Here is a 23,345-nt window from a genome sequence, read left to right on the forward strand (position 1 = left end):
TAGATGTCTCCTATACCTAATTGTAAAGGCCTGGCATGAGAACAGTTCGAACATATTCCGCCCGGTTTCTAATGGACAACAAAGTACAAACTTGGGTCAAATTTTGCCGCTAGGGTCTCCATTTCAGGCATTATCCGCAGTTTTAGCCGTTGTAGGAAATAGAAAATGTCCCACTGGTGCATCAGTCACAGCTACTTGCAGTGGAGTTGAGTGGAAGGTAATGGGGCAGTGTTTTTGGCAGGAGTGTTCTGCTGAAGCTTGGGTTAGGGCATTGTAAAAGGGAAATTTGCATAGGAAGGTACAATACCAAGAGTGTATGCCATCTGTCTGGTCCCAAAAACGAATATATTTCAATCACCCTCTTCATTATTATTAGAGCCCCCAGGTTGGGTGCAGAATACGGCACATATAGACACTGGGTGCTTAAACAGTGCTTCCACGAAAGTCCAGTAGTGTGTGATAGTGGATTCATGACTTTTGTTTATACTATAGCTGCTTTTATACTAAGCAGCAATGCTAGTACCCAGTGCACAAGGTCTCACGAAGCTGCCCTCTGACAGTAAGGATTTACTAAGGTTGACAGCTAGGGTGTCCCTGTCGGCAGATCTTGCATAAATCTATGTCGAGAACCCTGGTGCTCGCACAGGTTTTGCATAGTAAAGAGCAGCTTTAATCCACCTGGAACTGTGAAAATATGTCGCAACACATTGCTAGATTTTGTGGTAAGCATGGGTTGTGTCTGGGAAGAGCATGTTGAGCTGTTCAGCACTACACTGGGGTACTGGTGGTTGCATCCCTATCACGTGGTGGTGGTGGTGAAAATCACGAGATAATGAATTTAGAGTACCGCATAACATGACAGTATATAATTTTAAATATGTTTTCTCCTAAATATTCGTAGTGATGTGCCAAATACACCTAGCAATTACTAGAATGCCGACACTCCAATTTCCTACATTGATGCCCATAAGTAAGCAAAATTAAAATGATCCTGATTAATGAGAAACTTTAATTAATGCTATTCTACGGTGCTGTGTTCATTGGTGGCATTCCCTGATTGATTGTCTTGTGTATTAAGGCAGTGACTCATGATGGCTCCACCGGCTCTGGCAGCTCCTGTGTGCCTTTGCAAAATTTCCAGTGAGAGCGCCTGGACTGAGTGTTGCCAGGATAGGTGGGGTGGCAACATGCAGCGTCTAATCCAGCGTGAGGGCAAGCTGTTTCTGGATAGAGATTAGGATAAAGAACTTTTGTGCGCCCTCCCCTCCCTACCCCAGGTACACCAGAAATCAGTTGCAGCATCCCTACTGTCATCTTGGCTAAAATCGGCTAACTGAACTAGCTTTGGTTGGTAAAAGATGTAACTGTAATCATGATGTATTTACCTGATCGAAGACCTAGTACAGTATTAGAAACCCAGTACTGTATATGTGTATATGTTAAATGTACTCTGTTATCCTTTTCAGTGCTGCAATGTAATTGTGCACCATAATTGCAAATTAGTCATTGTATTCTAAAATAAAACAATATTTTGCATTTGTTTTTAAACCATAAGTTATACACTTTTTTTAGTGCTGCAGATTGCTTATCATCCTGATCTGACTATTCATTTAATGAAGTTTTTTTAAAGCCTGGTGAATGGATAAATTTATATTTTTGCTGGTACCCAAAAAGGTCATACAGAAGCATAGAATAGTACAGCACAGAAGGAGGCCATTCGGCCCATCCAGTCTGCGCCGGCTCTTTCGAAGAGCAATCCAGTTAGTCCCACTCCCCCGCTCTTTCCCCATAGCCCTGCAATTTTTTCTCCAAGTATTTATCCAATTCCCTTTTGAAAGTTACTATTGAATCTATTTCCACCGCCCTATCAGGCTGTGCATTCCTGATCATAACCACTCGCTGCGTGAAGATGATTTTCCATTATGTTTATATTGCATGGACGTACACTAATCCTTGTGTGCTGTGCTTTTTTTTTTACACCGATAACTTTTGAGTCATTTGCAGACTGGTAATGTGACTGAGCGATTAAGAAGCTGGGAGTATAACAATCAGTTTCTTTTAAAGAGCCTTTGCCTAAACGTTGAATGAGCATGTGACATGGTGACATTTTGGTTGATTTCCCTCCCCCACCCCGCAAAAGATCTTGTGCTGCGCGTGTCAAAGGTGATTCGACACTTTAACTTTTCATTACTAATCTGACCAGTTGTGATGGGTACTTTTTGTTGTTTCTGCATCCTTTATTTTATGTCTTCTTGTAGTCAGCCAAGTGTAAAACGTATTGACCACTGAACTGCTTTCATAAAGTTGGCCACACCACAATCGCTAACTACGCAGAATTCTGTAGTATTGGATAGCATTTACAGCACCGAAACGTTAGAAATTAGGCTTTTCTCAGCAAGCCAGAGATCACATTAAATAATTTGCCTTAGAATTCTGTCCATTTTCCCAACATGGCTAGAAATACAAAATACAAGTTTCTGAATAAAACAACGCAAATTGTGATACTCATCAGACCGAATAATCTAGGCGTTAGCTACAAACGGAGTGTTTTTTCAGACTAGAGGACAAGGTTTTGTAGTGAATCAATAGCCCAAAACTCAGGAAAATGCTAAGGAGCTTTTCATCTTTATCAAACGTCACTGTGACGGGAGTTATTGAAAAGAGCTCCTGTTTATGTACCCTGACTAAATGCAGGATTTTAAAAAAACGCCTATTGTTCTTTATCAAACAATAGTCGTTCCAGGATTTCCTCCCAAGTTGACCTTTTCTCGCCTGTCCTTGTTTTTGTGCTCCCAGATACACACACATGAGATTCAACTCCCCACAGACTACTTGGAACATATAAAATTAACAAACAATGCAAAATTGCTTGTGGTAATGAGCTCCCAATCTCTGTTCTGCCTCTATGGTTCCGTGTCTGCTTCTCAGCAGAGAAAGTTAAGACATTGAAACAAAAGGTCTCTTTCCACAGATGTTAACCTCTGCATCCAACAGGACCAGTTCTCTTACCTCCGCAACAAATGTAGAGCAGAATTTTAGTCTTCCTGTCTTGTTTACACCAGTGTGTGTGTGTGTGCGTGCGTGCGTCCGTGCGTCCGTCCGTCCGTCCGTCCCCTGGCAGTTCATGCACGCACTCTAGGCTAGGAGATAATTCACAGGAACCTGGGAGTAGGTCTTCTACAGTGTTGACAACAACTTGCATTTAGCACCTTTTGTACTCGTGAAGACATGGACACTGAGCAGGAGTTTAAAAAGTTAGGGAAGGTGTGATCAACAAAAGTTTTGAAGAGGCTTTGTGAATTTTGGAAGCGGTATAACAAGGCCGAGATTTGGCAAAGGATTTGCACTGTGCAGATTCGTGAAGTCTCAGCAATCAATGGTGGAGTGTAGGGAAGGGGTTGGGCCCATATTAGACCAAGATCGGAAGAGAAGTTAAGGTAGCTAGGACAGTTGGTATGTAGCAGGCACTAGAAGAAAGTAGAGGACATATACCCTCAAATAATACAAAAGCAAAATACTGCGGATGCTGGAAATCTGAAATAAAAACAGAAAATGCTGGAAACACTCAGCAGGTCAGGCAGCATCTGTGGAAAGAGAAACAGTTAACGTTCCAGGTCGATGACCTTTCGTCAGAGCCCAGATGCTGCCTGACCTGAGTATTTCCAGCACGTTCTGTTTTTATTACCCTCAAATAATGTTTGTGTATCTTTTACATCCACCTGAGAGGGCGGACGGGGCCTCGGGTTAACGTCTCCTCCAAAGGACGGCACCTCCGACAGTGCAGCACTCCCTCAGCACTGCACTGGAGTGTCAGCCTAGAATGTTGTGCTCCAGTTTCTGGAGTGGGACTTGAACCCACAACCTTCTGATTCAGAAGTGAGGGTGCTACCAACTGAGCCACTGGCTGTCGAGGCGATTTCACATTGTTAAGGCGCTTTTATATTGTGTTCCCACTGCCAACAGCATAAAGGAAGCAAACATCCCCCAACAGCATCTGGGATCTGAATATTCGAGGGTCCCAAGAGAAGCTATCAACGCTATAAAATGTGTGGTTCTGTTCCTATTGCCCCTTCAACAGGGACAGGTGGTGCACCGAGTATGCTGGTGGGGGATATTGACTAGGTTGCTGATGTCTGCTTCAGCATTGCTCTCCCAGTGTATGAATTATCACAACAGTAGTTCCACAGATTTTAAGTGGTTGTCTGATTAAAATTTTTAATTAAAATATATGCGTATCCAAGTTGATGTGATGAGTATATATGAAATCTTAAAAGGGTTAGTTGCACCTTGTGGGTTAATGTATTTATAAGTTTGAGCTGTTCACAACGCATTTTCAGCTGCTAGCCTACAATCTGTCCCCACATTCTTTACACTTGTCCCTAGTGTGACCTTGGCACGGCTCCCTCCAAGTACCGCTGAGATTGGGTACAATGGTTGGCACTGTTCACCCTATTGCAGATCTCTTGTCTTTTTGAATGCAGCCGCTCTGGTGCCCATGACAAACTGGCACGGTAGTGACATCATGTCTGTCTGTATGCTGGCGTTCCTGTTAGCTGGGCACTGGCAGCGCAAATCAATGCTGGTGTTGTAATTAGAGATTACTTGGCACTGGCAGCCAGCTCCTAATGAGAGTATAATCATTAGAAGAACGTGATTGGGTTTAGCACGTTCATGCTGTCTGACTGAATTGCTTAACATTATGGAACGTGGTCTGTGATTAGAATCATAGAATGATACAGCACAGAAGGATGCCATAAGGCCCATCGTGCCTGTGCCGGCTCTTTGAAAGAGCTCTCTAATTAGTCCCACTTCTCTGCTCTTTCCCCATAGCCCTTTTAATGGGAGAAATGGGTTTTGCTTCCTGGGGCAGGAGGGAGCTGTTCCGTTGGGACGGGCTTCACTTGGCCAGTGCTGGGACTAGAGTCCTGGCGGATCATATAACTAGGGCTGTAGAGAGGGCTTTAAACTAACTAGTGGGGGGGGGAGGTTCCTAGAGAGCAAATAATAAAAATGACAACAGAGAAGGTCATAGACTTAGGTAGCAGTGGGGAAATTAAAAACCAGAGCATGTCCGGAAGGGGCAGAAGGTATGGAGTAAAAGGTAAAGTAATAAAAAGGGCAAAAGCAGGAACTAAGTGGCACAAAACATCTTTGAAAGTTCTCTATCTGAATGCACGTAGCATTCGTAACAAAATAGACGAGTTAATGGCACAAATAACTACATATGGGTATGATCTTGTGGCCATTACAGAAACATGGCTGCAGGGTGACAATGCCTGGGAATTAAACATACCAGGTTATTTAACGATCAGGAAGGACAGGCAGGAAGGAAGGGGAGGTGGGGTGGCTATGTTAATAAAGGAAGGAATCACTGTAATACAGAGAAATGATATTGCCTCAAAAGATCAGGATAATGAAACAGTTTGGGTGGAGGTAAGGAATAATGAGGGGAAAAAAACACTAGTGGGTGTAGTCTATAGGCCTCCGAACAGTGGCAACTCTGTTGGACGGAGTATCAATCAGGAAATAGTTGAGGCTTGTAATAAGGGAACATCTATAATTATGGGGGATTTTAACTATCATATTAATTGGACAAATCAAATTGGGCAGGGCTGCCTTGAGGATGAGTTCATTGAGTGTATTAGGGATGGGTTTCTTGAGCAGTATGTAACTGAACCGACCAGGGGCAAGCAACCTTAGATCTGGTCCTGTGTGACGAGATGGGATTAATTAAAAATGTCATAGTAAAGGATCCCCTTGGAATGAGTGACCATAACATGGTTGAATTCCATATTCAATTAGAGGGTGAGAAGGTTGGATCTCAAACAAGCGTGCTAAGCTTGAATAAAGGAGACTATGAAGGTATGAGAGCGGAATTGAGTAGAGTGGATTGGGAAAATAGATTAAAGGGTAAGACGATACATGATCAATGGTGTACATTTAAGGAGTTATTTTACAACTTCCAAAAAAAAAATATCCCACTGAGAAGAAAAGGGTGTAAAAGAAAAGACAGCCATCCGTGGCTAAGTAAAGAAATTAAGGATAGTATTCGACTAAAAACAAGGGCATATAAGGTAGCCAAATCTAGTGGGAGGATAGAGGATTGGGAAAACTTTAAAAGACAGCAAAAAATAACAAAAAGATTGATTAAGAAAGGGAAGATAGATTATGAAAGTAAATTAGCAAAAAATATAAAAACAGATAGTAAGAGTTTTTATAGTTATATAAAAAGAAAAAGGGTGGCTAAAGTAAATGTTGGTCCCTTAGAGGATGAGACTGGGAAATTAATGGTGGGAAATATGGAGATGGCAAAAACACTGAATATTTTGTATCAGTCTTTACAGTAGAGGACACTAAGAATATCCCAACACTGGACAAACAGGGGGCTATGGGGGGGGGGGGGGGCGGGGAGGAGCTAAACACGATCAAAATCACTAAGGAAGTGGTACTCGGTAAAATAATGGTACTCAAGGCGGATAAATCACCTGGACCTGATGGCTTACATCCTAGGGTCTTGAGGGACGTGGCGGTAGGGATTGTGGATGCATTGGTAATTTTCCAAAACTCCCTGGACTCGGCAAAGGTCCCGGCAGACTGGAAAACTGCTAATGTAACACCCTTATTTAAAAAGGGCAGTAGACAGAAGGCTGGAAACTATAGACCGGTTAGCCTAACATCTGTGGTAGGTAAAATTTGAGTCCATTATTAAGGAGACAGTAACAGGACATTTGGATAATCATAATTTAATAGGACAAAGTCAGCATGGTTTTATGAAGGGGAAGTCATGTTTGACAAATTTGCTGGAGTTCTTTGAGGAAGTAACGTATAGGGTGGATAAAGGGGAACCAGTGGACGTAGTGTATTTAGACTTCCAAAAGGCATTTGACAAGGTGCCACACAAAAGATTATTGCTTAAGATAAAAAATCACGGGATTGGGGGTAATATTCTGGCATGGATAGAGGATTGGCTATCTAACAGAAGGCAGAGAGTTGGGATAAATGGTTCATTCTCAGACTGGCAATCAGTAACTAGTGGTGTTCCGCAGGGGTCAGTGCTGGGTCCCCAACTCTTTACAATCTATATTAACGATTTGGAGGAGGGGACCGAGTGTAACATATCAAAGTTTGCAGATGATACTAAGATGGGAGGGAAAGTAGTGAGTGAGGAGGACATAAAAAACCTGCAAGGGGACATAGGCTAAGTAAGTGGGCAGAGATTTGGCAGATGGAATACAATACTGGAAAGTGAGGTTATGCACTTTGGCAGGAAAAATCATAGAGCAAGTTATTATCTTAATGGCAAGAAACTGGAAAGTACTGAAGTACAAAGGGGTCTGGGGGTCCTGGTGCACAAAACTCAAAAGGTTAGTATGCAGGTGCAGCAAGTGATTAAGAAGGCCAATGGAATGTTGGCTTTCATTGCTAGGGGGATAGAATATAAAAATAGGGAGGTATTGCTTCAGTTGTACAAGGTATTGGTGAGACCGCACCTGGAATACTGTGTACAGTTTTGATGTCCATACTTAAGAAAGGACATACTTGCTCTCGAGTCAGTACAAAGAAGGTTCACTCGGTTAATCCCGGGGATGAGGGGATGGACATATGAGGAGAGGTTGAGTAGATTGGGACTCTACTCATTGGAGTTTAGAAGAATGAGAGGCGATCTTATTGAAACATATAAGATTGTGAAGGGGTTGGATCGGGTGGATGTGGGGAGGATGTTCCCAATGATGGGTGAAACTAGAACTAGGGGGCATAGTCTTAGAATAAGGGGCTGCTCTTTCAAAACTGAGATGAGGAGGAACTACTTCACTCAGGGTGGTAGGTCCATGGAATATGCTGCCCCAAAAAGCTGTAGAAGCTACATCATTACATAAATTTAAAACAGAAATAGACAGTTTCCTAGAAGTAAAGGGAATTAAGGGTTATGGGGAGCGGGCAGGAATTTGGACATGTCTAGGTTCGGATCGGTCATGGCCCTGTGGGTAGCGGAGCGGGCCCAGGGGCCGTGTAGCCTGATCCTGCTCCTATTTCGTGTGTCTAATTCTGTTAGATTCAGGAGATGGTTCTGTGATAGTGGATTGGCGGTTAGGATCAGATCAGCCATGATCTTATTGAATGTCGGAGCAGGCTCGAGGAGCCGATTGGCCTACTCCTCCTATTTCTTATGTTATGTTTATCCCTTCAAGTATTTATCCAATTCTGTTTGAAGTTACTATTGAATCTCCTTCCACCGCCCTTTCAGGAAGTGCATACCAGATCACAACAACTCGCTGTGTAAAAACAAGTTTCCTCATGTTGCCCCTGGTTCTTTTGCCAATCACTTTAAATCTGTGTCCTCTGGTTACAGGCCCTTCTGCCACTGGAAACTGTTTCTCCTCCTTTACTCTTTCTAAACCATATATGATTTTGAACAGCTCTATCGAATCTCCTCTTAACCTTTTCTGCTCGAAGGAAAACAATCCCAGCTTCTCCAGTCACTCCACATAACTGAAGTCCCTCATCCCTGGTGCCAATCAAGTAAGTCTCCTCTTCACCCTCTTGAAGGCCTTGACATCCTTCCTAAAATGTGATGCCCAGAATTGACGAACTGAGAGAAATTAATATTAGTTAAACAAAATAGTACTGGTGAAGTTAATGGGACTGAAAGCCGATAAATCCCCTGGACTTGATGGCCTACATCCTAGGGTTTTGAAAGAGGTGGCTATAGAGATAGTGGATGCATTGGTTGTCATTTTCCAAAATTCCATCGATTCTAGAACGGTTCACGTGGATTGGAAGGTAGCAAATGTAACCCCACTATTTAAGAAAGGAGGGAGAGAGAAACTAGTTAGCCTGACATCAGTAGTAGGGAAAATGCTAGAATCTATTATTATGGATGTGGTAACAGGGCATTTAGAAAATAATAATCGGATTGGACAGTGTCAACACAGATTTATGAAAGGGAAATCATGTTTGACAAATCTGTTGGAGTTTTTTGAGGTTGTAACTAACAGAATAGATAAGGGGGAACCAGTGGATGTGGTGTATTTGGATTTTCAGAAGGCATTCGATAAGGTGCCACACAAGAGGTTATTATACAAAATTAGAGCTCATGGGATTGGGGGTAATAATGGATTGAGGATTGGTTAATGGACAGAAAACAGAGTAGGAATAAACAGGTCATTTTCTGGTGGGCAGGCTGTAACTAGTGGGGCACCGCAAGGATCAGTGCTTGGGCCTCAACTATTCACAATCTATATTAATGATTTGGAGAAGGGGACCAAATGTAATATATCCAAGTTTGCTGATGATGCAAAGCTGGGTGGGAATGTAAGTTGAGGAGGATGCAAAGGGGCTTCCAAGGGGTATGACAAGCTAAGTGAGTGGGCAAGAACATGATAAATGGAATATAATGTGGAGAAATGTGAAGTTATCCACTTTGGTAGGAAAAATAGAAAAGCAGAGTATTTTTTAAATGGTGAGAGATTGGGAAATGTTGGTGTTCAGGGACCTGGGTGTCGTTGTGCACGAATCACTGAAAGTTCACATGCAGGTACAGCAAGCAATTAGGAAAGCAAATGGTATGTTGGCCTTTATTACAAGAGGATTTGAGTATAAGAGTAAAGATGTCTTACTGCATTTATATAGGGCCCTGGTGAGACCACACCTGGAGTATTGTGTACAGTTTTGGTCTCCTTACCTAAGGAAGGATAGACTTGCCATAGAGGGAGTGCAACAAAGGTTCACCAGACTGATTCCTGGGATGGGGGGATTGTCCTATGAGGAGAGATTGAGTAGACTAGGCCTATATTCGCTAGAGTTTAGAAGAATGAGAGGTGATCTCATTGAAATGTACAAAATTCTTACAGGGCTTGACAGGGTAGATGCAGGGAGGGTGTTTCCCCTGGCTGAGGAGTCTAGAACCAGGGGTCACAGTCTCCGAATAAGGGGTTGGCCATTTAGGACTGAGATGAGGAGAAATGTCTTCACTGAGGGTGGTGAATGTTTGGGATTCTCTACCCCAGAGGGCTGTGGAGGCAGTCATTGAGTATATTCAAGTCAGAGATCGATAGATTTTTGGGTATTAAGGGAATCGAGGGATATGGGGATAGTGGAGTTGAGATAGAAGATCAACCATTATCTTCTTGAATGGCAGAGCAGGCTCGAGGGGCCAAATGGCTACTCCTATTTCTTATGTTCTTATGAACACAATACTCTTATCTGAGGCTAGGAGATTCAACACCTGCCCTTTTACCTCCTCCTCCCATCCCACTGTCCAGGGCCCCAAACACCCCTTCCAGGTGAAACAGCGATTTACTTGTACTTCTTGCAATTTAGTATACTGTGTTTGCTGCTCGTGATGTGGCCTCCTATATTGGGGAGACCAAACGCAGATTGGTTGACCACTTTGCGGAACACCTCCGTTCAGTCCGTATGGTGACCCCAAGCTTCCGCTGGCTTGTCACTTTAATTCTCCGCTCCACTCTGACCACTCTGTCCTCGGTCTCTTGCACTGTTCCAATGAAGCTCAACATAAGCTCATCTTTCGATTCGGCACTTTACAGCCTTCTGGACTCAATATTGTGTTCAACAATTTCAGACTATAACCCCTGCCCCTATTTTTTTCAGGCAGCAGCTGTTGATGATTCTGCCATCCCCATTTAATCTCTCCTGCCTTCCACCTTAGCACAGATTATTCCTTTTGTTCTTTCCTCCCCTTTCCCTGCCTTTGCACCTGCATAAAACCTGTTACATCTCTAACTTTTTCCAGTTCTGACGAAGGGTCATCGACCTGAAACGTTAACTCTGTTTCTCTCTCCACGGATGCTACCTGACCTGCTGAGTGTTTCCAGCATTTTCTGTTGTTTCAGATTTCCAGCATCCACAGTATTTTGCTATTCTACTTTGTCAAACTCCATTTGAAAGCCCATAGGCACAACATCAACCACATTGCCTTCATTAACCCTATCCATTACTTTATCAAAGAAGTCAATCAAGTTAGTCAAACACAATTTGCCTTCAACAAATTCTTACTGACTTTCATTTATTAGCTCATACTTTTCCAAATGCCAATTAATTTTGTCCCAGATTATTGTCTCTAAAAGTTTCCCCACCACCAACGTTAGGCTGACCGGCCTGTAGTTGTCGGATTTATCCCTCTCCCCTTTTTAAACAGGCGTGTATCATTTGCAATCCTCGAGTCCTCTGGCATCGTCCCCATAACCAAGGAGGATTGGAAGATTGTGGCCAGAACCTCTGCAATTTCCACACTTATTCCCTCAGTAACCTAGGATGTATCCCATCTGGACCAGGTGACTTTCCTACGACTGCCAACCTTTTAAGTACCTCCTCCATCAATTTATATCCTATCCGATATCGCTACTGCCTCCTCCTTTACTATTACATTAGCAGCATCCTGTTCTCTAGTGGAGACAGATGCAAAGTACTCATTTCGATTTAGTACCTCAGCCTCCACAAGATCATCTCCTTTTTGGTCCCTAATCAGCCCCACCCTTCCTTTGACTACCCTTTCACTATTTATGTTTGTAAAAGACTTTTTTGGATTCCTTTTTATGTTGGCCACGAATCTATTCTCCTACTTTCTCTTTGCCCCTTTGATTCCCTTTTTTAAAATCCCTCTGTACTTAATACAGTAGTGAACCGAGCTAAATATATAAAGAACCTTGCATTTGTCAAAAGCCTTTTGCTGTCTCATTTTAACTATCTTTAATCATCCAGGGAGCAAGTATTATTCTGGGAAAACTACAGGGTAGCAGCTGGGTTCTGATGAATGCAAAGCCCACCCGTGACTACTTGGTCGAGCTGGATAGAATTCCTCACTCTGCTGGGGTCATTTCTGACTGGGCCTCTTCATCCACATCACAACTGATGAGGCAGCTGTCTGTAATTGCAGGTGACTGATTTTGATTTTGTGTTTGCTGATCCTTAATTACACACAACAAGCAGCAGTATTCCAGACACACGACGCCTAGCTGTAGATAATTGCCTGGTATGCAAATTTTGGTATTTGATATTTATTTTAATGTGCTACATTGGATTTGACACTGGATGAAACCGAAGGCTACGAAGCAGGATATTTGGACCGAAAAAGGCAAGTTGCCCCAAAAACGCAACCTTTTTAATTGATCTCAAACCCAACATCAAGTCCTTCTGTATTATTTTGTCCCGAAGAGGTTTTAAAAGAACATTACCTCTGGAAGTGTTCTATGAAAGCAAGGTGGTAAATTACCCTATTTTCTTTGTGGTTATGGTTCAGATTGTATCAGAATGGTGGGTGACTTGGAGGTGACTGTGTTCTCAAGAATCCACACATTTAAAAAAAGGTTCTGTTGTTCAGAACAGAAGATGAATGCTGATTTGAGTCAGGTTGCAGTGCATGCTTATTATTGTCCAGTCCCGTATGAACTGAAAAATGGCTGGGTCTAAATGGAGCTGGATGCAGCAATGTTCCCATTTGTGGGAAGTTATTTCTCAAGTCACGAACTAATAAACTGTAGTTTCATACTCTAGAAAGCCCACGGTTTGCTGAAGATGCCTTTTTAATTTTAGTTTCTGGGATGTGGGCAGTGTTGGCATGACTACATTTGGTGTCCATCCCTAGTTGAAATGGGAGCCAGGATTTCTGCACAAGATACTGTGTGCTTTGTCACTTCCTGGCAAGGACATAAGAACTTTCATTTGTAAAGTGCCTTTCATGACCTCAGGATATCCCTTGGCGTAGTGAAGGATTATCTTTGAAGTGTAGTCACTGTTGCTTTGTAGGCATGTGTTGCAGACAATTTGTGCACAGCAAGGTCCCATAAACAGCAGTGATTGAGCCAGTTAATCTGTTTTTGGTGGTTGACGGAGGAGTTTTGGTTGAAACACCAGGAGAACTTCTTGCTTCACTTCCCAAAAAAAAAAAAAAGTGCCATGGGGACTATTCTGTCCACCTAGACAGAAAGTAGGACCACAGTTTAATGAAACAAAAGCAAAATGCTGGCAACACTCAGATGGTCAGGCAGCATCTATGGAGAGAACTGGTGATTAATGTTTTAGTTGTGGACCCTCCAAGTTGAAGGAGGTTGGGGGGCTTGTGGCAGGTAGAATTCAAAGCACAAAAAACTGGCTAAGCCAGTATATCTTCAAATATTTTTAATTGGATTGAGTTTTTTTAAAGCTGTGGCTGACAGTCACTGTAGAAGGTGAGGGCTGAGAATGTGGACCTTTTTTTTTACACTGGCACTTCCTGAGTTGGTTCAATGTCTGCCTTGAAGTGCTTTGTGGGTTTGCCCTGCATATTATCTGTGGGCCTCTCCAGAGCTGTACTGTATGTTGGTAGTTCCCCATCACTCCATGTGTCTACACAACATATGTGCGTAGGTCTGTGATGATCTCCTCGAAGGGCGCGGTGTCAGTTTTGCAAATCTGCTGCATTGTTTACACTATAGATTCTCCTGAAGTTCACTTTGTTCTGAACTGCAAGTTCCTGCTGGTTGATTTCTGGGAATCAATTCTTGCTGAAAACTCTGGATTGGTTTGGCATCAAAAATGTGTTGCAAAACATGCACAAGTATTTACTTAAACTTTGCATTCAGTAGATCAGGTCTTGTAGTATCTTATTGATGCAGTCTTGGAGCTTCGTTTTGTACCACAGGTTGCCAGTACCAGATACATGTTAGTTTGATCTCCGTTGTGTATTAACCTGGAATATATGCAGGTGGGGGTGGGGGCAAGGGAGTGGGTGTATACCTGGGCTTTGGGGGGTGGGGGGAGGGAAAGAGAGAGACGACAAAGGCACGAATAGTCTCCTGTGTGGTATCATTCGATGATTTGGGGTAAGATGGTGAGCCTAGCAACCCATCTTAGCAACATTTACAGAGACAGGGGAGCAGATCTTTTCAGCTAGGGTGGGAGGGAGAAGAAAGAGTTTCCCATTTTTAAGAAAATAAAAACTGAGTCCTTCTGTTGGCTTCATGGATATAGGGACTGCCCAATGTTGCGCAAAACCATACAAGAGTCTATATGTCCCATTCTCCCTGCTTTTGTGCTGAGTGAGCTTGTCACAGCGTTGCTGGCCTTGGTGTGTTTAAAGTCAGCCAGGACCCCCACGTCTAATCATTACGCACTGGCTCTTAAGCAGAAAATGCACATGTCTGAATGTTGGATGAGGACAGGATTGAGCTTGGTTGTGACACTCTCCATGGTAAAGTAATCTGTGCACATACTGTGTCTGGGACATTTCAGTGAGGCACTTATGGGCTGCCAACATCGGTTAAAAAGTACCCCTCGAGAGTTGGTGGTCTTCAGGAGAGATGGTGAGGATATTGTTTTTGGTGGCGGAGAAAAAGAAGTGAAGTGGCAGATGATGGGTTGGCTAAACCGATGGGAAATGCTGCAGTTGCAGAGAAAGATTTAATGGAATGGTTTCTGTGCCTGTGAAACAAGCCAATTGGTGCAGAATCTTGCTGTAGATTTATGCTGTAGATTGCGTCTACTCACTCACTCACTCACTCACGAGATTTTTCTGCCTTCATCTACTAAAGTTCCCCAGTGAGCGTGTCTGCCAAAAAGTTATGTTAACATTTAAGTGTAGATGCTGTAACGTATTTTTGATTCTACTCAATATTTTTTGCCGTTCTGATCTCTCGGTTGTGTACTTCCTGTCCCCACACCATTCTCCTCCTTTAGAGCTGGCCCTCCAATTTGCTTTTTTTCTCCCCCTGGCCTCTGTTCAGTGTCTCTGCACGCTGTGTAACTGATACCACGAGCTAGGTGCAATCCTTTATTTATTATTCATTCTCAGGATGATGTTGTCACTGGCAGGGCCAGCATTTATTGCCCATCTCTATTTGCCCTGCGAAGGTGATGATGGGCTGCCGCCTTGACCTGCTGGCAGTTTTGTACAACTTGGAGTAGCTTGCTAGGCCACTTGATATCTCTGTGCTCCGCCAATTCTGGCCTCTTGTGCATCCCTGATTTCAATCGCTCCACCTTTGGCGGCCGTGCCTTCAGCTGCCTAGGCCCTAAACTCTGGAATTCCCCCCCCCCCCCCCCCCCCTAAACCTCTCCGCCTCTCTCCTCCTTTAAGACACTCCTTTAAACCTACCTCTTTGAACCAAGCTTTTGGTCATCTGCCCCAATATTTCCTTATGTGGCTCGGTGTCAAATTTTGTTTGATAATCGCTCCTGTGAAGCACCTTGGGACGTTTTACTATGTTAAAGGCGCTGTATAAATGCAAGTTGTTGTTCAGAGCACAGTTAAGAGTCAACCAGATTGGTGTGGGACTGGAGTCACACAGGCCAGACCAGGTAAGGACGGCAGGTTTCCTTCCCTCGAGGACATTCGTGAACCAGATAGGTTTTTATGACAATCCGACAGCTTCATGGTCACTTATTTCCAGATTTAAAAAAAACTGAATTCAAATTCTCAAACTGCCAAGTCAACTGTGTAATAATAATGTGGCAATCTTTGTTCTACAGTACTTGGAAAGTTACGTGGTAGCTAGTCTTCCATTGGGGTTGGGAGGAGAGTTCCTAATGTGTATATAGTGCGCCTCCTGTGATCTTCCTGCATTCTTGTGTACCAAGTTAAAATTCATTGATGCTTGAAATTATCAATGACAAATTGTTTTTTTTCAAAAAACAATATTTAAAATATTAGTGCAAGCTGTGATACTTGAAAGATCAAGTGAGAAGATTGCATTTACTGGATCTCCGAACTCTGAACAAGCAGCAAAGCAAAAGTAAGAAACATTATTGTACCATTGGAAGCAGTTCCACTATATAAAAGGGATAAAGTCTCTACTGAGAATTCGGTCATTTTACGTGCTTAAAAAAATAGAATTATCCAATAATTTGAATTGGTGAAGTTGCCTATAATATTTGCAGTGACGGTTGTGTTTCCTGTCTGGCCAGCTCAAGTAGTTTGTGCTTCAAGATTTTTTTTGCTGTGGATACTGAAGATTACATCAGTTTTTTGCTCTGTTTCCCCCCCCCCCCCCCCCCCAGGGACCATAACTAGTGTTTTGTGCTGGGGTATGGTTCCCCAGCCATTGTGTCCTCCAGTGTCTCACCTGACAACCACTCCATGTGTGATCCAAGAAAGAGGCGGTTTGCTTGATGTGAAGGCTTTGAATGTAGGTTGTCTAGTTGGGCACGTTCTAGTGGGAGCCATTGGATATCCCTTGCCTGAAGATGAGGCTATGCGTGACTATTCCTACTGCTACTTAACATAAACCAGGGTTTGAACTCGAGATCTTTCTGCTCTGCATGGCTCTTACCGTAATGTGTGGGTTATTCACTTATTAGCTATTCGGATGTTCCAAATGCGGAGATGATTTTTCCTTTTAAGAAAGTCTGTTGCTCCTCAAGCGATTTACTTCAGGTCTTGGACCCTGAATATATTGTACCCAGCTTGTTTTTTCTCTTGCCAATTTTCTCCCACATCCCCACCCAAAGATATTGATTGCTTATTGAGGTGCTGTTCGTGGACATTATTCATCCTCAGTACCTTGCAATTCCAGCAAAAGCCTCTGGAGCAGGAACCCTGTTTTTTTTTCTTTTCTCCCACCATACTCCCTACTCTGGGAATCCTGAGGCCATTTGCAGGGCCATTTCTGCTGTCACAATTCTGAGCATGTTCAAGAGTAAAACAATAGCGTATGAGTCTATTAACATCACCTGAATCCCTTGAGCGAGTTATGCGTGCCCAGACATCTCTTTGTGATCTGCTTAGTAACAAATGTTTTGTTTGGAATATCCACATAATCTTGTTTCACCTGATGCTTCCTCTGGTGTGACCTTCTATGTAACATGGTTTTTCTCCCCCAAAGATCTACAGCCCAATTTGTAGTAGAAAACATCCTTCAAAAGCTGCCCGTAGCTTTTAATGGGCTTTGCCACGCTCTTCGTAAAACTGCACCGCTCTATAGTGCCGGGAGACTTTACAAGCGTGAGCATGAAAACAATGGCTGAAACCATCAGGTTGATGAGCACAGTTTTCCTGTAACGGCAACATGGCAGTTTCTCTCTCGTTCGTGTACATCTATTGCACCATCATCCCTTTTTAAACATTGCCAATTTTTCCAGTTTCATTTGTTATGAATTTTTTTCTGCTTCCCCTTGCTGAAGGTGCCGATTTACAGATCTGATTCTAGAGGGGCCCAGCAGCCCTATAGTACCTCACCCGAGTGTCCAATTTTCTTATGCAACCCTTGCCTGTGAATTTCGGTAGGCTGTTCAACGGTGGGATTCATCTCAACAGATATAATGGATATCTGTGTGTATACGTTCTAGCAGCAGCCACTGGATGAAGACCAGCTAAATGAGCACAGAGCCATGATTGAACCTGCACCTTCCTGCTCTGGATAACCAAATATACCAGGAGCTCTATTTACCTACTGAAGCATTGGGGAACTGGTTTTCATTAGTAATTAAAACAGTAATTATTAGATTAACTAGCATTGCTACACTCTTGGTGTTTTTACATTCGAGGACAGCTTATTACAGATGCATATCGCCCTGTTATTTGTGCTTTGGACAGATTTACAGGGAACTGATGGCTTCATGGCCCCGTGGAAATGTGGATTAATATCTGCCATTAGATTAAAGCTTCCTGTTCCAGCAGAATAAACTAACCTGGGAGAGCTGGTCCCACATTTTTGGACGCTATGGCATTGGGTAATCATATCTCCCATCAGACCCTAGTATACCAATAAAGACCAACACTCGAGAAATGTTGAAATGAGGTAACGTGGCATTCTTCGGAGACGTGCGCAGTTTTTTAAAAAGGTGAAACACCTAATTGTAGCAATTAAAATTCCTATCAATGTCTCTTGCAGCTATTTAGCAAGATATACTGTATTCTTTTTGGGGATTAAAGAAATCTTCAGATTAGGCTGGTGAAAATGATTTATAAATGAATAAGCAGGGGAGCTGGCTTTGAAGAAGTTACTGAGCCTAATCATAGAATGATACAGCACAGAAGGAGGCCATTTGGCCCATCGTGCCTGTGCTGGCTCTTTGACAGAGCTAACCAATTAGTCCCACTTCCTGCCCTTTCCCCAGAGCCCTGCAAATCTCCCTCTTCATGTATTTATCCAATTCCCTTTTGAAAGTTAGTAAATCTGCTTCCACCGCCCTTTCAGGCAGTACATTCCAGATCATCATAACTCGCTGCATAAAAAACAATGAAGATGCAAAGGTGTGTCATTGTCTACACAGATGCATTCATTAAGTAAGGACTGATTTTTTTTTTTAAACTGTCAGTGTGAGTCTGAGGCCTTTGCACTGTGGAGTGCAGCTTCCCTCGACTTTGTTCTTTGCGATTGTTTCCTAGAACAATTACTATCTCTTCATCCTCTGCAACAGGGAAAGGGTTAACTGAAGAGTTACTTATTCATCTTAATTGTCAATTCAGAAGCCAGTGAAAGCTGTCTGTTTTTGCTCAGAAATGTAGCCATTCATGTTACTTTGTTGATGGCGTTCACCCACTACATGGATGGTTACTTAAACTGTTCGCTGAAAGAAGATGCTGTTTGTAGAATTGACTTGCAGCCCCAGAGCCGCTGCATTTTGCATCCTAGTAGGTAAACAAAAGGAAATAATGTGGCTTGTGGGTTGCCCTTGGGTGGATAGATCATGTTGTGTTTTTGTCATGTTTCAACCATGGTTGGCAAGAGTATACTAGACCACATATTTGTGTGTGTTTTTTACTGAAATCAGGCGGGGGGAGGAGATGGGTGCTTAACAGTCTTGCAGATGGCATACCCCTCATCTGAACTCATTCCAACTTAATTGGATATCATTGTAGATTAAAATTACAACATTAGACAATTTAAAATTCTCATCCGAGTGTTCCGTCCCTCCATGGCCTCGCCCCTCTCTATCACTGTAAACCTTCTCCAGCCCTCCAAGAGCTCTATTTTCCTCCTTCTAGCCTCTTGTACATCTCCAACTTCCTTCACCCTACTATTGGCGTCCGTGCCTTCAGCTGTCTTAGGCCCTAAGCTCTAGAATTCCCTCCCTAAATCTCCATCTTTCTCTCTTCCTTTAAGACACTCCTACCTTTGACCCAGTGTTTAGTCACCTATCCAAATGTCTCCTCCTCTTGGCTCTGTCAATGTTTGTCTGACTGCACCCCTGAAGCACCTCGGGATTTTTACTATGTTAAAGACACTATATAAATGCAAGTTGTTATACACGCTGATGAATAAAAATATAGGTTTCAGCTCATTGGGGATCAAGCCTGCTGATGGAAAGTTTAGTCTAGCCAGGAACATCAGAGCAAATGGTGGCGGGAGAGGCCTGAATTATGACATCCTGCTTTATGGACCTTGGTCCTTCAACTGAATTACTTTAAAAATAAATAAATAAATAAAATAAATTTATTAAAAAAAAAAAAAATTAACTTGATATATTTACATGAATAGGGCACTTTGTTATTAGTTCGAGGCAAAAAAATCCTACTTCTAACTAATCTGCATTAAAAGTTGTTCAGGACTCCTGTAGTGGCTCAGTTGATAGTATTTCCCAGTGTGGAATATATCTACGAACAAGGAAGATTCCAGGTTTGATTCCATTTCTGTGCTGATTATTCCAGCCATTACAGAATTTTGTGGGATCTGACAAATCAGGTGTATCTGTGCACACTAAGCTTTCCAGGTTTTGGTTTGCCATATTTAGTCAGTCATTAGGGCACAGAAGGAGGCCATTCGGCCATCGAGTCCGTGCCAGCTCTCTGTAGCGCAACCCAGTCAGTCCCATTCCCCCGCTCTATCCCCGTAGCCCTGCAGGTTTATTTCCCTCAAGTGCCTATCCAGTCTCCCCTTGAAAACATTGAGTGCCTCCGCTTCCACCACTTCCGTCGGCAGCGAGTTCCAGGTCACCACTCACTGTGTTTATTTAAAAAAAAATTTAAAAAAAAAAAAAAGTTTCCCCTCACATCCCCCTGTATCTCTTGCCCAAAACCTTTAAATCTGTGTCCCCTAATCCTTGTACCATCAGCTAATGGGAACAGCCTTTCTGTCTACCTTATCCAAATTAGTCATAATCTTGTACACCTCTATCATATCTCCCCTCAACCTCCTTTGCTCCAAGGAGAACAACCCCAGCTTCTCCAACCTAACCTTGTAGCTAAAATCCCTCATCCATAGAACCATTCTGGTAAATCTCTTCTGCACCCTCTCGAGGACCTTCGCATCCTTCCTAAAGTGTGTGACCAGAACTGGGCACAATTCAATTCAATTTTATTTGCCATATGTAACTAGTACAATGGAATGCTTACTCCCCATGGGGACACGTCAGCTATTCTTACAGCGCCGTGTTCAGAAAGTCAATTCTTTGGCATCCAGTGGCAGTGGGAGCACGATGTCCCTCAGCCGCTCCGTCCTCCTCGTCACCGCGGCCTCCTCCTCACTGTTGCCGGCTCGGCTCCACGTGTGGTGGCCTGCTTCTCCCTCTCACCCTCTGGCCACCATTCCCGGCTCCCCTCCTCCCAGTCGGACTGCGAGTCGTCGTGGCTGCTGCTGCTGCACAATACTCTAGTTGTGGCCTAACCAGAGCTTTATAAAGTTTTTTTTTAGCTATTTTTCTTCCAATTTCATTGCCAAGATATAAAATCTACCTGTTTTTATCTTTTTGTTTCGGTGGGATTATAATTACATATTTCTGCAATAAACAGCGGTTGCAAACATTTCTAATTCATCAATTTGAACGAGAGAGTGAGAATCCAACTTTGTTTACTGGTGTTTTGTGTGTTAAAACCAAGGGTGAGTGACTAGAGAATCTGGGGCTCTTTTCACTAAAACAGAGAAAAGTAAGTGATATGATACAAAATTAATAGTTTTGATGAAGCAAATAGGGAAATCTATTTTGACTGGTCGATGAGTTATAAACTAGAGGGCTTAAATTAAAGATCATCACTAAAACAACAACCTGTGTTTATATAGCACCTTTAACATGGTGTTTTCAGACGGTCACCATTCTCTGCTATTAATCTAACAGTTTACTGGTTGAGTTTTTTTCTATTTTTCCCTCCATGTGTTTTGCCTGTGTTTAGCAGCTTTCCTGGAGGTGCTAACCAAGATTTTTTTTTTTTAAATATTCAGTTTACTTTTAACACTTCAGAGCAATGACCCTTAATTACCATTCTGCATATAAATCGAGCAGTTCACTGATACACAAGAGAAGGTTGGCCAGCAAAAGCTAAGCTTTGAAGGATGAAACATGCTTGCATCTCAAGTATAAAATACCTGGCCTAGAACATGCCTCACTGTTTACCTAACACAAGACGCATGTAAAATGCCCTCGCTCTAGTAGACTTTTCAAGGAGAACCCATTAAAGGTGCTCTCCACAGCACACATCACTTGCGACAGAACAGAAATTCAGTCTTTGAGGTTCCTTTTTTTAAAAAAAAGTTTCAATATCCCTGACCTTCCCCCTTTCCAGTTTGTTTTGATTTAATTCTCAATAGAAAACAACACACCATGAAGTATTTACCAATTAACGTTTGACTCACTAAATGAATCGCTCCTCATCTACAAAATATATTCCTGTAGAAGACTTGACCTGGAAGGTTAGACAGACCGCTGCAATGCAATGACTCACTTGAATGCAGACGCTTCCCCTTTGCTTCAGTTTCCATGGCAGCATTTTTACATAACTAAAGAAAAATAGTAAATTCACCCCGTTTAAACTGTACGTCTTGAGCTCACCAACGATTCTAACACAGAATCAACATTATACAGCACAGAAGGCCACTCTGTCCATCACACCTCTGTTGCTCTCTGAAAGAGCTAGCCACTTAGTCCCATTTCTCTGCTCTTTTCCCATACCCTTTAAAATTTTTCAATTTCAAATATTTATCCACTTCTCTTTCGAAAGCCGCTATAATATATGCTGAAATAACAACAGAAAATGCTGGTAGGGTGTTCCATGTCTGAATAACTACATTCAAAAATTCCCCTGACCTCTTCCTTTGTTCCCTCCAATTAAATATTGGGAAGACCGAAGCCATTGTTTTTGGCCCCTGCCACAAACTCCGTTCCCTAGCCACTGACTCCATCCCTCTCCCTCCCATGTCTGAGGCTGAACCACACTGTTTGCAACCTTGGTGTCATATTTGACCCTGAAATGAGCTTCCGACCATATATCCGTGGCATAACTAAGACCGCCTATTTCCACCTCCGTAACATCGCCCGTCTCCGCCCCTTGCCTCAGCTCATCCGCTGCTGAAACCCTCATCCATGCCTTTGTTACCTCTAGACTTGACTATTGCAACGCACTCCTGGCTGGCCTCCCACATTCTACCCTACGTAAACTTGAGGTCATCTAAAACTTGGCTGTCCTTGTCCTAACTCGCACCAAGACCTGTTCACCCATCTCCCCTGTGCTCGCTGACCTACATTGGCTCCCGGTTAAGCAGCACCTCGATTTCAAAATTCTCATCCTTCTTTTCAAATCCCTCTATGGCCTCGCCCCTTCCTATCTCTGTAATCTCCTTCAGCCCCACAACCGCCCGAGATATCTGCGCTCCTCTAATTCTGCCTTCTTGCGCATCCCTGATTATAATCGCTCAACCATTGGCGGCCGGGCCTTCTGTTGCCTAAGCCCCGAGCTCTGGAATTCCCTGCCTAAACCTCTCCGCCTCGCTACCTCTCTTCCCTCCCTTAAGACGCTCCTTAAAATCTACCTCTTTGACCAAGCTTTTGGTCACCTGCCCTAATTTATCCTTGTGTGGATTGGTGTCAAATTTGTTGTCTTAAAATACTCCTGTGCAGCGCCATGGGACGTTTTACTGCATTAAAGGTGCTGCTGTTCAAGTTGTTGTTGTAGGTGATGCAAAAGCACTGTTTTGAAGAGCAAGTTCTCCCAATTCCTGGCCATCTCTCCCTCACACTGCGATCACAAACTGAAGTACCAGTGAATTAGTCATTTGCTGTTTGTGGAACCCTGTGAATCCTGACTTATTTGTTGGAATTTTAATGTATAGGATTTTTTCATAATTCCCTTTTAATGAATGAACCAATGAAATGCTTTGATTTGGATGAGCTACTGAGCACAAAGGACGCAGTATGTGTGTTGCTCACTGGGGTTTAGATCTGGTTCTTTAAACTTAATAATATTTCCGCTCATGAAATGAGACACGAGATTTTCATTACTGGTAATTTAAAGAAGGAAGCTGCTAATTTAAAGCTGCTATGAATGACCATTTGTAGAAGTTCAGTTCAAATAGACCAGTGTTGACTAATAGAAATTGCTGACCAGCCACAGGTGTGGCTGCAGCGACACCTTTTTAGCCACATGAACTAATTTTAGTAGAAAACACCTTACATACTCTCATATAATACAAGAATATTTA

At 42.9% G+C, this 23,345-nt stretch overlaps 1 protein-coding gene across 8 annotated transcripts in view; it reads left to right on the top strand.

Moving 5' to 3' along the window:
* The window catches only part of LOC147113104 (mechanosensitive cation channel TMEM63B-like), a 241,547-nt gene that overhangs the window by 26,387 nt on the left and 191,815 nt on the right, over positions 1–23,345 (top strand). Inside the window, exons 1-2 of one of the 8 annotated variants that reach the window (XM_085997967.1) lie at positions 8,345–8,520; positions 11,722–11,896. The exons of 6 other annotated variants lie outside the window; for them this stretch is intronic. The gene's annotated coding sequence lies outside the window, so the exon portion shown is untranslated. Of the gene's footprint in view, positions 1–8,344; positions 8,521–11,721; positions 11,897–23,345 lie in introns of those variants that run through there. One more of the 8 variants, XM_085997968.1, reaches the window with a different exon arrangement.

The sequence above is a fragment of the Somniosus microcephalus genome, chromosome 9 (genome assembly GCF_052327205.1).
Source record: "Somniosus microcephalus isolate GS21.2 chromosome 9, FLI_Smic_1.0, whole genome shotgun sequence".
Taxonomy (NCBI): domain Eukaryota; kingdom Metazoa; phylum Chordata; class Chondrichthyes; order Squaliformes; family Somniosidae; genus Somniosus; species Somniosus microcephalus.